The sequence below is a fragment of the Bactrocera oleae genome, chromosome 4 (assembly GCF_042242935.1).
Source record: "Bactrocera oleae isolate idBacOlea1 chromosome 4, idBacOlea1, whole genome shotgun sequence".
NCBI lineage: Eukaryota > Metazoa > Arthropoda > Insecta > Diptera > Tephritidae > Bactrocera > Bactrocera oleae.
The window spans coordinates 23,887,087-23,902,341 of NC_091538.1; the positions used below are offsets into that span (position 1 = coordinate 23,887,087).

The 15,255-nt window shown below is 33.1% G+C and overlaps 1 long non-coding RNA gene across 1 annotated transcript; it reads left to right on the top strand.

Annotated features, from left to right (window-relative positions):
• Window positions 1-2,238: 2,238 nt before the first annotated feature.
• On the top strand, window positions 2,239-3,221 carry LOC118682116 (uncharacterized). The gene is made up of 2 exons (XR_004977770.2): window positions 2,239-2,423; window positions 2,503-3,221. It is a non-coding gene; the product is annotated as an uncharacterized lncRNA (long non-coding RNA).
• The last annotated feature ends 12,034 nt before the right edge of the window (window positions 3,222-15,255 follow it).

Genomic DNA, 15,255 nt, shown 5'->3' on the forward strand with positions numbered 1-15,255 from the left:
TGGCCAATATGTAAAATATCTTATCAAAATTAACTGAGCGTATAATATTGGATATACTATAGTTTACTCCCATATGGTATATACGTATAATAATCCTCGTTATTCTAAGAAACCTTATGCCGAATATGTCGGTAAGTGTATGCGTTATATATTTGTAAAATTGCCTAAAAATATGCTCCCTAATATACCTGAGTAATGTCAAAAGTTTGTGTAATCAGCCCAGACTTTTCCTGCCCCCAATATACCCTATATAGTGATATAATATATATATAATATGTTTAATCAATTCTGATCTTCTGGTTGACGTTTTGCACATCTAACATATGCAATATATTGATTAAATTTAGTCTCTTCGGTTGAGTATGTATATCACAAATTTCTTTTTGAGGATGATTTTAATATAATTTTCGCAGACGGCAAGTAAAATATAGATATTAAAAAGATATTGTTTTTTTTTTATTAAATATGTTATTTTGTTTTATGTTTTCTGATTTTTGTAATGTAAAATTAATATAAGATTTAAAAATAAACAAGAGCAAATCTTACAAAATCATTGATAGTGTCATGAATTGTGCCCACAAATGTATCCAAAACCGATCTTATATCTAAGGCAACAAAACAACTGTACACCAGTGTAATTTACCAAACTTGATTAGAACAAACAAATGTGCGTATACTTACATATAGACATTCCTACTTTCGTATTTACTTACACTTCCAAAAAAAAGTCTGCTATCAATAAAAACTTGCGGGAAATCTGGATACATCAGTTCAAAATAACTATTTATTCAATGGCAATAGTCCTTTTAAAACTTTCATTAGCATTTGAGAAAACTATAACTAAAAAATAAAAAAGGCACAACAATAAGAAAACTCATCAGAAAAAGTCCGCGTACAAAGAGCAATATTAAAATGGTAAATATTGCAAATCATTTGTTTTTTAACTTAATAACTCGTTGGAGCTGCTTTTACTTCTGCTAAACGCCTTGGCATTGATTCGACGAGTTTTGAAGTTTCCATCACTGGAGATTTTGCAGATATGCTAATAGGCTTAAGATCTGGTGATTGGGATGGAGTTCACAACTATTTAGGCACATTGTATAGCAATCAAAGCCTTACAATTTCAGCAGTATACATAGGATCATTGTCCTGCTGGAATTTGTTATCGTTACTTAGACTAATTTCTCGGCACTTTGTTTCAAATTGGCTTTTAAAATGTTAAAATACCAACTCGACCACTTTAAACCAAATTGATAATTAATAATATTACATATCCTTACATTCCTTTGTTACAGTGCGAAAATGGGTGAAATGAAACGAAAACTACGCCTACTTCCCATATAAGACTGATTCTTTTACTTACCAGTATACCAGAGCACAAATGAATATATCGGGATACAACTTTGCACAAATAAAAGGTACTATTTAGGTATTCCATATCGAGTCTAAAAAATGTCAAATCGGATCATAATTGTTCAAGCCCCAGATACCGACGATGTGGACCCCACTGCCAATGGCAGACTTTTCACTAAAAATATAGGTTAAAGTGTGAGATATATAATTGAAATTCGGGGAGAATACTTTCCTGATAAATATTATACTATTATCAGGAAAGTATTCTCCGTATGGTAAGAATGGGTGGAATCGGGTCAGTGCTTCCCTTATCCTCCATAGAAAGATTTTCGAACTTCCGGCTGACTTTATATTGCATATTATGGCCAATATGTGAGTTATCTTAATAAAATCAAGTGCGCTTGTTTTACTAGAAATTGTACGTCTTTATGCCGAAAATGCATAAAATCGGGTGTAAACTTGCCCTCGCCCCTATATAACTAATATCAGGATTTCCAAACATCCGGTTGTCTTTATTCCTTATAGGTATATTGGTTATGGTATCTCAAGCACCTTAATCTAACCTAGTCAAAAATCACGTTTCTGTTAATAATATGTAGTAATGTCAAAAATTCATAAAATCGGGTCCACCCTTATATAATTTTTTAATGAAATTATGTGGACAAGCTTTCTTAAAAATTATGTGGTTTAGCATACTGATATCATAAATGTGTAAGTATGTTTGTTACGCTAAAACCACGTAACCAATCATCACGAAAATTTATTAACATGTTACTAATGGTACTAGAAAGGATACTTATTAAAAAAAGGAGATTTTTTACGAATTAATAAAATATCTTTTTTGGGAGATTTGAATATTGCTAAAGATATTTCAAAAAAATTTTATTATTATGTTGTTTGTTGAAAAATATTCAAATTAATCAAAAGAAAAAATGTCACGAAAAGATAAATCAAATCTATCCAGAAATTCATCACGGGATTATGCAGCAATCAATTAAGGAAGCGATCTTCAATCTGCGTAATAATGGTAGACCCTAAATGAAATACCAACATATCAAGCAGGAAGATTTGTAAGTAGCAATGAAGCAGCGTGGAGGCTTCTTTGATTTCCATTACATAAAAGATATCCAACTGTTTCACATCTTACAGTACATTTATAAAACGGATATCATGTTGAACAAGAATTCATTTAAAGAAAGGATATTATGTTTTCAACACCACACTGATTGCATTTTTTAAACTTTGTCAGAACGATCCTTTCGCAAGCATATTATTGTAAATGCATTCTGTAATTATACGTGGAACATATTAAAAAAAGAATGGCATCGTCGTGTTCTTGGTATACCTGTTCAAAATCATCCTGGCGTTAAAGCATCAGACGCTCTTGGTAGTGTCTACACGAAATATTTTACAAATTTTACTACATCATGTTCGAGGTCCTTAACGCTTTGTAGAGCTTACATTTTTCAATTGTTAAGAATGTAAAACTTATAGAGAAGCATGTAAAACTCGGCGACTGTTAGAAAATGATAATCATTAAAATGAAACTCTGAAAATAAGAGAACTTTACGCAACGCTTTTATCTTCTTGCGGTCTTTCTCATCCTCAAACACATTGCGACCAGTACAAAGAATACATGGCGGAAGATATTTTACATGAATTGCAGCAAGTGCATTCAGATATGACTTTCACTGAACATATATTATATGTATATAAAAAAAATTGTAATTGAAAACAAGGTTTTAACAATGGCCGGAAAAAACCTAGATCACTTTGGAATTCAAATTCTTACACGAGGCAATGGAGATGATTTTAATAATGAAATTGGTTGAAAATTACAACATTAAATTACAGAGTTAATTCCAAAATTACTGAATTAAAATCATGTTTTCAATCAAATTCTAAGTAAAATAGAATCCACAAAGGAGCACTTTTCTTTCTCGACGCACCTGGAGGAACCGGAAAATCGTTTCTACTCAACTTATTATTAATGATGTCAGAAAAGACCAAAACATAGCAATAGCTGTTTTTTTTCCGGTATTGCCGCGACTCTATTGAACGGGGCCGTAAGGCACATATGTTTTAAAATTACCGTTGAATCTTTCTAAGGAGGATTCGTCAATCTGTAATTTTTGAAAAATAGCACGCGGGGTAAGATGCTGCAAGAATGGTAGCTTTTGTGGGATGAAAGTAAAATGTCTTACAAGTGGACTTTAGAAACCTTAAACCGGACCTTTCAAACCTACGAGACTGTACAGATATAATATGAGGAGTGGTAGTTTTATTGGCTGGTGGTCTCCGTCAAACTTTTCCAGTCATTCATAGGCGCACTACGGCACATTAACCTTTACTTATCATTAAGCTTGTGGGCACAAGTTGAAAAATTTAGTTTAAAACAAATATGAGGGTATATCTTCTTAATTAGGGAGATTCCGGCCTTTATGTAGAAATGTTGTTGAAAATCGGTGATGGTTGTCTAGACTTCGACAACAATTATTTTTTAACTTTCAAGAGAATTTTGCAATTTAGTAGAAAACGATGTTGATCTCATTTCTCATGTTTTTCCGGAATTGAAAAAAATTTTTAGTAGTGATCAACTGAAGTGATTAATAGAATCAATACTGAAATTTTGAAGGAAGTGCAGGGGAAAATGAAGGAGTATTTGTCGATGGATACAGTCATAGAAATATAATTAAGTACTTCATTACCTATGAGGGTTTAAATTTATTTGAACTATCAGTGTTATGTCACATAAATTGAAACTAAATGTACCAATAAAGCTTTTGAGTCATCTAGATGCTCCGAGGTTATGTGATGGAACAAGGCTTCGAATTACAAAATTGGAACAAAATATCTTTCAGCCACTATATTAACAGGTGTCGTTAAGGGAAAAAGTGTAAACATTCCTCGGATACCAATTATTCCCTCTTACCTTTCATTTCAATTCAAAAGGGTTCGGTTTCACGTCCAGCTCATCTTTACTGTTGCTATAAACAAAGCACAAAGGCAGACATTGAAGGTAGCAGGGGTGCATCTAGAAAAGCCATGCTTCTCTCACACTCAACTATATGTGGCCTGTTCTAGAGTATCAAATGTCCGAAATTTGCACATTTGTGCACCGGAAGGTAAAACTTACAACATAGTATACAAATATTGTTGAACAATACTCTGTTGTAGTAAATTATTTCAATAAAGCAAGTCTCATTGCTTTTTTTTATTGAATGATTCCTGATATTTATTGAAGAGATTCAGTGTGAGCAAACCCGCGGATAAAGCTAGTTTATTTAGAAGTGAATATATTTTTCAGTTTATCTGTTTTTATTATACATATAATATAGTTTATTAGAAACATTTACGCTTGAATTAATGAATATTCTAATATTTTTTCAAGGGATCGCCATCGATCAAAGGTGAGAAGCGGTCGGATACCATCGCTAGATTTTATTTCGGCATTCTGTATTCAAACCATTATCTGTAAATATAAAAGTTACGTGTTACGGTTTGTCCGGCGTAAACTCTTAAACTATTTTTACTAAAATTTAGCACATTGGGTCCAGTCTAATCCAAATTAAAAAGTAGAATAGTTTATATCTCAATTATGTTGTAAGTCGAAATTGGCAAATATTTGTATCAATCATGTTCAAAATTAAACATCAAGTGCAATCCCTTGCATTCTTGCTGGCAATGCCGTTTGCGTCTTTACCCCGCAATAATATTTGCATTGTACTGAATAGCTTATTATGATATTTGTGAATGTATACGCGTGGCTGGATCTACTAGTATGTGATACAAAATCAAATTAAGTTTTACGAAATTAATTATATTGTATTTTCAACAACACAGGAAAATAAACTAACTTGTATTATAAATATTTAGTAACTTTGTTTGTTTGTTCACCTTAAAGTATTATCTGCGGAGTTCTACATAAGATTTTGATAAAAATAGTTCAATTTCATATCTACAGTAAATATTGCTTTACAATACAGTGTACAGGGTGCAATTTGTATTAATAAAACTAAAATATATCTCTACCGTAAAAACGAAAAAGCTCATCGGGTCTTTATAAACTTTTACATGGGTACTATCCATACAACCTGGGAGATCCGGTTTTTTACTTAGAAAGAAGTAAATTCTTGGTAAAAAACATATGTTTATTTTAGAAGTATATAACATGTGACGTTCTAGAGTCGTTCAGATCTAAAATTGCACCTTTATATAATAGATATTAAACTATGTATAATTACACTCTCGCATCCTGACGGAGATAAAGCGGGTTATTGTGACTCCTTCTATAAGTATAATATAACACGAAAATCATTATTTTTGGTATATGATGATTTTTCTGTGCCAAGAGAATTGGAATGGTATGAAATTTGGTTACAATTTGTTCAGTTGTTTGACTTTTATCTAGAAAATTTTACCTACAAGTGGACGGTACAAGCCGATTACAAAACTTTTTTCACAAAGCTACAAACCTGTTGCGCTATTTAGAATTTCAATTTTACCGTGAATTATCATTTAGACAAATATTTTTTGTTTTGATTTTGACGAATAGGCAGACAAACACCGCAACATCGCAAATTTAAATAGTCCCCTCATACCGTATTTTAAGATATTTGGTATATACAAGTACAGATTGGTTGAAAAGTTTCTACGCTCGAAATGAAAAATTACTGTTTTAGGTATGAAATATATTTTTTTATTAAATATAACTCTCTTAATTTCAATACACTTATTCCAATGATCCTCCAATAATTTTATTCCGTTCTTATAATGACTTTCCGGAAGCTCTGCAAAATACCCGTCTACGGTTGTAATAGCTTCTTCATTCGACGAAAAACGAAGGAATTGTTTCAGGTTTCTAAAGAGGTAGTAGTCGCTCGAAGCCGAATCGGGTGAATACGGTGGATGCTCAAGCAATTCGTACTTCAATACGTTGAATTTGTCATTGTTAAAACACCTTTGTGAGCAAGTACATTACTTCGATGAAAAAATATTTTTTGTGCTGCAAGCCAGGTCTTTTTTCACGAATCTTTTCATCCAGCTGATCCAAAAGGCTGCAATAATATTCAGAGTTGATTGTTTTACCTTTCTGCAGGTAATCAATCAACAAAATTTCTTCAGCATCCCAAAAAACTGGTGCCATAACCTTCTTTGCTGATCGTTTTGACTTCACCTGCTTTGGAGCTGAACAACCAGCTTCAGTCAACTGTAAACGTTCTTGTTTCAATTAAGGATCATTGTGGTAGATCCAAGTCTCATCCATAGTTATAAAAAGATGCTTAAAACGCTCCAAATTATGCTGAGAAATATTTTTCGATCTAATTTTTGTTGAATTGTTAACGTGTGCGGCACTAACTTTCCAAACGGCTTTTTCATATGTAATTCTCCACGTAAAATAATATATGAAGTACTCATTCGTCTCAGAAGCGTATGGCAATAGCAATTTCATGCTTAGTCAAACTTAGATCTTCACTAACAATATTATGAACTTGCTCAATGATTTCTTGTGTGGTTGCAGTTTTTCGTCGTCTTTCACTGTTGAAAGTGTGATGTGCTCGATATTCGAAAAATATGGCACAAGCCATCCCACGCTTTTCTCATAATAATAAAAATATGTTTTGGTCAATATTTCTGTTAGTTTATATAAGGAATTATTTTTCACTTTTTAGTTTGAAGTGGTTTAAAAGAGTGTTTTTTAGTTGTTAAAACTATACTTATTTTTCATTTTTTAGTTTAATGTGCTTTAAAAGTATGTTTTTTAGTACTTTAAACCATACTTATTATTTAGCCACAAGTAGTTTTTCACTTTATTTAAGGATGTGTTTGAGTAAATTTGTTATTCAAATGACAGCATAGATTGTTGATGCTTTTTGCTGCATAGCTTTAGGGGCATTTTTGGAGTACATGCTTGTATTTGGATAGTACCTGCCCTAAGCTTCATAGTTGTATAGTCGTTGTATGATTTCGTCCATTTTCAAAGTGTGTGATAGGAATGGCTGTGTAACCTCACATACCAAATTTGGTTGACATTAGTTCGATAGTTTCTGAGATATAGGATTTCACCAAAAGGTTGGTGGTACCACATCCATTTAGCAATTTTCACACCTCCTCCTATAAAGCTCTTCCCTACCATCTTGTTTGTGAAATTTAATGCTTATGGCGCATTTATTTCGTCAGTTATCGCACTTTTAGTATATTTTAACATAACTGGGGAGTGGGCGTGGTTATTATCTGATTTTGCCCACTTTCACAGCGTATGAAAAAGGGCTAAAAGGACTTCTTCTCAAATTTGGTTGAGTTAGCTTTACCGGTTTGGAAGATATATACATTAAACCATTTAGGGGGCGGGTTTACGCCCACCTTTAAATCAATGGAAAACTGTTATCAAATTATTGCATTGCCATCGGTCCTTTACACGTCTGCAACGTTTCAAGTTGATTAGACCTTTGGAAACTGGTGAGCTCTTGAGCTCTAAGATTCCATTACATACATACAACCTAAGCTAATAAAACCGTATTAAAAAAAGAATTAATTAACAGAATGACTTGTAACTTTCAATGACTACTCAAGACGGATGTACTAACAAAATAAAAAAAATTTTAAGCTAGTAGTACTATTTTTTGGGGAGCTCTACTTACTTTTCAATCAACCTGTATGTATGTACTTGTATATCCCGTAGGTTGGCTAAATTTTACACAAGCAAGCGATTTTTTCGAAACCACGTTATTTTTATAAGAAGCTTTGATTAAACGCCTATCATACGCTTTATGTACTTGTAGATATGTATATGAATACACATAAACGATTTACACGTATATAAATATCCTGTTATGCAGCATAAAATTATGGGAGATAGGAAAAAACTACTTTTCATCATATTTCTGAAATTGTTGTAATCTGAAAATATTAAATTGGAGTCGTAAGGTACCACTTAATGAATAAATAAATACAATTTGATTGAAAAGCTTCTACTCTCACCGAAAAATAGCACTACTAGCTCCAAATTTTTTTTCTCAAGTTGATACATCTGTTGTTCGTGATCTGGAGAATCTCCTCTATCCAACCATACCCCTCTTAACCCTGAAATCATGGGATGGTATACTAAAGCCGACCCGCGGTTTAACACAAACACGAGTAGTAAATTAAAACAAAATACACTATGTAAAACATTTATCTCAAGTAGGATATTGGGAATAATGCACGCAAAAAACCTTCCTCAACTCATAATTCACAAAGCATTTTCCCACAGGAATGAGGGTGAATGCATAACATCAATCAATCTTCATTTGCACATACTCGCATTTTACTCGTTACTCCACAAAACGACAACCTGCATGACATGGTAAATAATGCTTTCAAAAGCGCTCGTAAATTTTAACAAAAATCATCCTTCACAATTTAGTGATATTATCCTTAATAAATAAACAGTAAATTGAGCGCATTGTCAAAAGTCAATTTCCCAGGCAATTTTATACAAGAATTCTCGGAGTATGCGTGTAGTATATACATACAAGACCATAAATACATACAAATGTGCATACCAATACAAATCCTCGTAACCTTCTATAAATTTGCCGGTAGAGAAGTGTGGAAATACAATGCGTTCATGCGCTTTGTTTTAAAGGGTTTAAAATTTTTCCATATTTAATCTTTAATTTTATTCCAATGAACTGGGTCAGCATATTCTATTATTTGGGACCTTTTATATTCTTCTGCGTTCCTTAATAATTTATATTACTACATACAGTTCTCCGCCAGGCAAATCTTAGATTTCTACCATAAAAAATTAGTTGACTAGTGTTCGTCATCTTAGAGATGTCAAAAATTATGCGTATGAGAAGAATTTACTAAAAATGAATTGTTCAAAAGACACACATAAATGAGAGCTTTAAATTGTAGTTTGTTTATATACCATGAAAATACATACATACGTCCATAACAGAATACAGTTGCAAATACTCGTATGTATGGATGTTTATTGCTGCTAAGTTAACCGTATATTCATATAATGAAGTGATTAATGTTAGGGTTCTCTGCCTACATATTAAACGCAAAAAAAGTTAGTTAAGGGAGAAAAATGATTTTCGCATGACTCGCACACATATCCGATTACACCCTCTTATAATGGCATGCATATTACTAAAATGAATTGTAGCTCACATCCTCCGCGTTATCATTCAACATTCCAACCCAAAATGAATAGTTTGAGAGGGCGTTATCCTGATTAACTTGATATACATACAAGTATGTTAAGAGCTTTTATTATCTTTTCACATTTTCACCTAAATGACTTTGACTTAATAAAATTTGTTTAAGCCTGTTGTATGCTACTTAACTTACAGAAAGAGTGAAAACTTTTATGGTTTTACGGTGTACCGGTATGTGAAAATGAAATTCTAATTTTGAATGGGAATGTAAAAAATTTTATTCAACGTATTGACCATTGCTTTTCATACAAATGTTCGTCTTTTGCAGCAAACTAACCAGACACCCAATTTTCGACTTCTAGGAATAGAAGTGCTACTCGGCCAATGCGTGCCCCATCGATGAAAACACATGGTAATCGGAAGGTGCCAAGTCTAGTGAATACGGCGGGTGGAGTAGCAGCTCCTAACAAATTACTTTGATTGCATCCTGAACAGATTTTGTTTTGTGAGCAGGTGCATAGTACTGTAACAAAATTACTTTGTCGTGTTTTCTGGCTCATTCTGGTCGTTTTCGGTGCATGGTTTAAATTGATAATTTGTTGTCTGTAACAATTATTATTAACAGCTTCATTAGGTTTTAGAAGCTCATGATATACCACACCCTTCTAATTTCACCAAACACAGAACATTGCCTTCTTACCGATTCGATCTGTTTTTGCAGTGGATGTTGATGCTTGTCCCAGATTAACCCATGATTTTCTCCAGCGACAATTCGATGCGAAACTGACCATAGCTTTTAAACGATCTGAAATTGTTTGTTGTGCAACATTTAACATAGCTGCCATTTGCTTTTGACTCAAAGTATTAACTCCATCCAATATTGCTTGCTGTTCGGCGTCTTCAAAATTTTTTTGTGGTCTTCCAATTTCTTCATTTCTCACATCAAAATCAATATCTCAGAACCGTTGAAACCATCTTGTGCGTGAGAAGCATTCGATGCGACTCTGCAGCACTTTTCTTCAAATGAAAACAAAAAATTAATGTTTTCCGTCCAAATGTACTTTCCGGTCAAAAATATGAAGTTTTCAACACAAAGAAAAAATATGATGTTGCTTTTTCAATGACCCCAAGGTTATTGAATGTTTGGCAGAGGTCATGCCAACCAAACAAAAAAATTAAGACTCGTTCACAAACAACACATCTGTATCTTAACGCACCCTTCATACCGGTACTAGTTCCTTACATGTTTGGTAAATGATAGCATAAAAAAGTTATATTTGAATTATTTTTATACATTCATAAATTAAAGGCACAATATCACTTCCATTATTTCACTACTTATTATTGAAAATGAACTTTATTAACGCATAGTTAAACTTAAAACACACACACATATAGTAGTATAGTATACACATATATGGAACATACTAAATTTCTTCTAATATCGTCATGATGTACGAGTATGTACTTCAACCATACTTACTTCCGCCTTATAACGCCAGTTTTGCTGTCGTCACCTCATAGCTCTGTTCCCAACAGAAAAATCGAAAAACATATATGCTGATTGATCTGTAGGTAGTACTTCGCTTTACTTCAAACATTTGCTTTGATAGAAAAGTTCGATTGTATTCTTTTGTATGAATTCGTTCTAATCGAGGCGAATCAAACCAAAGTGAAGCAACTCTCATCTTTCTACGCAACAACTGTCGCCAATTTTTTTTAAAGAGAAATATGGAAAGTTAAGATTTCATTCTGACACACCCTTTGCCTGCTTCGCTCCGTTGTTATTGTTGTGTGAATTGTCAAACAAAACGAGGATAGTTGTATGTGAACGAGTCATCACTCTTCCAGTTGGCTTTGTAGCTTATCGATATACACATCATTATATTAATCAAACCACATGTATGAAATTGGGCCTTACGTTACCCCAGCTCGCAATAGCCAATGATTATCAAATTGTCGACTGTTCTTCTTTTTCTGTTTTAAAATAAAGTTTTGTAAAAAAAATATCTATAGTATAAATTAACTATATATTATTGATAAATATAAATTAGTATCTATTTTTTAATATTACGCAATCGGTGATTTGGTGATCGGTGATGGTGTTATGAACTACAAATTGATTAATTCAGAAGTTTTGCTAGAAAAAGTTAGCTTATATAATATTTTCTCCACGACAAGCAATTGTCAGTAATTTTTAACGACTATAATAAGAATTTGCCCTGAAACAAAAACTGAAAAAATTGTTTTAGAACCTAACTCAATATTGACCTAACCAGTGTTGTTAAAAGAATTTTAGTGATCATCGTTTGACAGAGGCAAGAGCCCTTAGAACATTGTAATATGAGGATCAAAATTAGGCTTAGAGTTATGCATCGTTGGTTATTTTATTACTAAAAATATATCCATCCATCCAACCCAAGATGAACTTGGAAAACTTCTGAGTAGAGATATATTAAGGACGATATAATTAAAATAATCACTTACTGTATTCTTTTATTAAAATAAAAAAGTAAATATTTAAAAATTTTTTGTTTAAGCAAAAAAATTAATAATTTTGAACGATAATTAAATTCTTCCTTTTTTTATCGAAATATATTTTATTTTTTGACATCAGTATATACGATTTTAATCATTTTTGACACAAGAACATACTATAAGGTGATCAATTTCGAGGTTTACTCCTTTTTAAAAGAAAAAAACACAGAAAATTCAAATTTAATGAGAATGTTTATTATCATTCGAAAGAACATTATTTGGTATTTATTTTTTGAATACTATCGTTTTCAAATGTTACCCGCGGCTACGTCTCAGATGGTCCATCCGTTGAGTCCAATTTTCGATTACTCGTCCTAGCGTTTCGACTGGTAACTGGCGAATGACACGCCTGGTATTTTGCTCCAAGGCCTGAATCGAAGCGGGATTGTCCGCATAGACTTTGGACTTTACATATCCCCACAGGAAAAAGTCTAACGGTATGCTTTCACACGATCTTGGTGCCCAATTGACTGGCTCAAAACGTGAAATTATCTGCTCATCGAAGTGTTTTTCTCATTAAATCCCTTGATTATTGCGATGTGTGGGAAGTGGCACTGTCTTGTTGAAATCAAATGTAGCGAATATTCGGTTATCATGCCGCGATAACGGTCGCCATTGACGGTTACGTTCTCATCAGCATCATCGCCGAATCGCGATGTCCATGATCTTTGTGTACACTCTTCTATTCGGTCGAATATTATCCAATAATGAATGCTGGGTCTCAAGATGGGTGATGGTGTTGCGAATGGTACGCTCGAAATACATTCTTTACAGAACGTGAATTTTCGTAATAAAGTTAAACGATTTGTAAACGTTGTTCAGACGTAAGTCTTTCCATGATGAAACGCCAAACAAAACTAAACAAAAATAACATGACAGCTTGACACGACTCACGCGAGATCTGGCTGAAAAGCTATTGAAAAAAGTACCTCTTCTTGGATCAAGAAAAGCTTCTCTCCAAAAAAAAGTCAGTCGGTTTCAACTCGTCTAATCGTCCTCATCATTTATAAATATACATGTGTTCCAATAAGGTATTCGAAGCACCTAATAAAACGTTTATTGATAAAAATCAAGAACTTATTGCAAAACTTTTTAATGCATATTTGCTTATTACACGACTTTTTATTTTACGTTTAATGATAGATAAACATAATGCATTAAAAGGTTTAAAATTATAAAATAAAATTGGAATTATCTCAATCATAAACTTCAGTAAAGTCTTCGTACATTTCGCTTTTGCTGGCAACTTCTCCTTCTAAATAATGATAGGCAACCTTCCTTATAACGATACTTTGCTAAAGTGAGCAAGCGCAATATTTCAGTGGTTCATTCTAATCTTAATAGAATTTCAACAAAATATACGTGGAAAATATTTGTCAATTAAAGAACGAGAGCTTATCAAAAATGTACATGTAAAGCAAAATAAATCATACGCGGAATTAGCCCAGATAGTGTAGCGCAGTCGTTTGACAATACAATCCGTTAATGGTCTTTTTCAATATACATGTGGAAAACAAAAGCAACAAAATATAGATGTCCTTCAATTCTCGCGGATGGAAATGCTCAAAAAATTACAACAGAGCTTCAACAATTCAGCGAGAAAAGTTAATCCCGAAACTCTGCGAAAAGCTATCATTAATGCTGGGTTAAAGTCTTGCACGCCTCCCCGCAAACTACTCGTAAACATAATAAACCGCAGAAAGCGTTGGCAACCTCGAAATAATTATAGAAGTTATGGACGACCCTGTGTACATATACATTTGTAAGAGAAATCTGAACCAAGCGTAGAAAAATTGGGCATATCTGAAGCATTTTAATTCCAGCAAGATAACGACACCAAACACATGGCTCATAATAAAAGGATGAACCAGGCGTACAATGTTTCTCGTCTTCTACGGGAAAGTTAATTAGTTCCGTACTACCGAAAAAAATATCAAAATATGCCAAACCTACTACTTTTAAATATTTTAAAAATTATTTAAAAAGAAGAACAAATTCGGCAGTATTAAGGAAAGTTGGAGACTCAGAAATATATAATGCGAACGTTGCACTAGCAACCGTGTTGCTGAAAACCTGTGTAGCTACATGCACATTAATTTTCTTAAAAGTTGTAGGCCTTAAATAAGCCGAAGTTATCTTAGGCACACACCTAATATTTTGTTGGGCGTCTTGCGTCTTGCTTTGGAACTCAAATCGCAAAAAAATATGATTTCCTCTCCATTGACTAAGAAAAATGGCTTATCCTCTGTCACTCCTACAAACCTGGCAAAATGCACAAAATTTTACCCTTGGTCACATATAAAATAACAAGGGTGGAGATCTATCTCCTGAAGTTGTGACACAACTTCAAAAACATATGGTTTTAAAACATCTCGTTTGCATGATTTATGCACAAAAAAATATGCTAATGGTTGAGACCAAGGCACCCCACCTAAGCCTTGAACCATTAGTGTTAAAACACTTGAAGCAATTCTGGAGTTACGATTTTCATCGCCATGATCCTCCAGGCCTACAATTAAATCCCTAATGGGTCTTCAGAGACATTTCATCGCAGCAAATTGACACGTATTTCTGGTCACTCGTAAAGACACGGCTTCGGAGTTCCAGAGTTTTTATGCTTCAATACGTGCAACCAGGACCTCGTGGCCAACGTTGAACAAACTTTGTCAAAGTTCTTGGTGATGGTCAATTAAAATAGGGCTTTAAATATCTGTACGCTAGAGGTGACAAGAAGTGAACCCCCAGAGCTTTGATTTTCAATTCCCTTTCATATCTATTACCGTGAAGATTAGGGTTATTATTTGTCAAATTATTCCTCACACATGAAGCAAGATTTATAAGCGATTTGCTACATAGCTCAACAATTTGTCTATTTTCATTTTTTTCAATAGGCAAACTGGTTTTTTTTTAGAGCCTCAATCTCTCTTTCTTTTTTTTCTAATTGTTTGTTTATTTTTGCACCTCATTTTCTAAAGTAGTATTAGCTCCCGAACTAAGTAAAATTTTGACAACTTACAAATATGAATACAGCGTTCAGGAACAAACGAATTAAAATAACCATTGCATACTTAACAAGTATGTTTGAAAATATGTCATTAATACGTAATTATTCATTTGTTTATGTTATTATTTATTCCATTCAATACTGAATTGATACTCTAATAAGGAAAGTTCTTGACTTCTTTTAAGTTTTTGTTATTTATCCGAAATATTG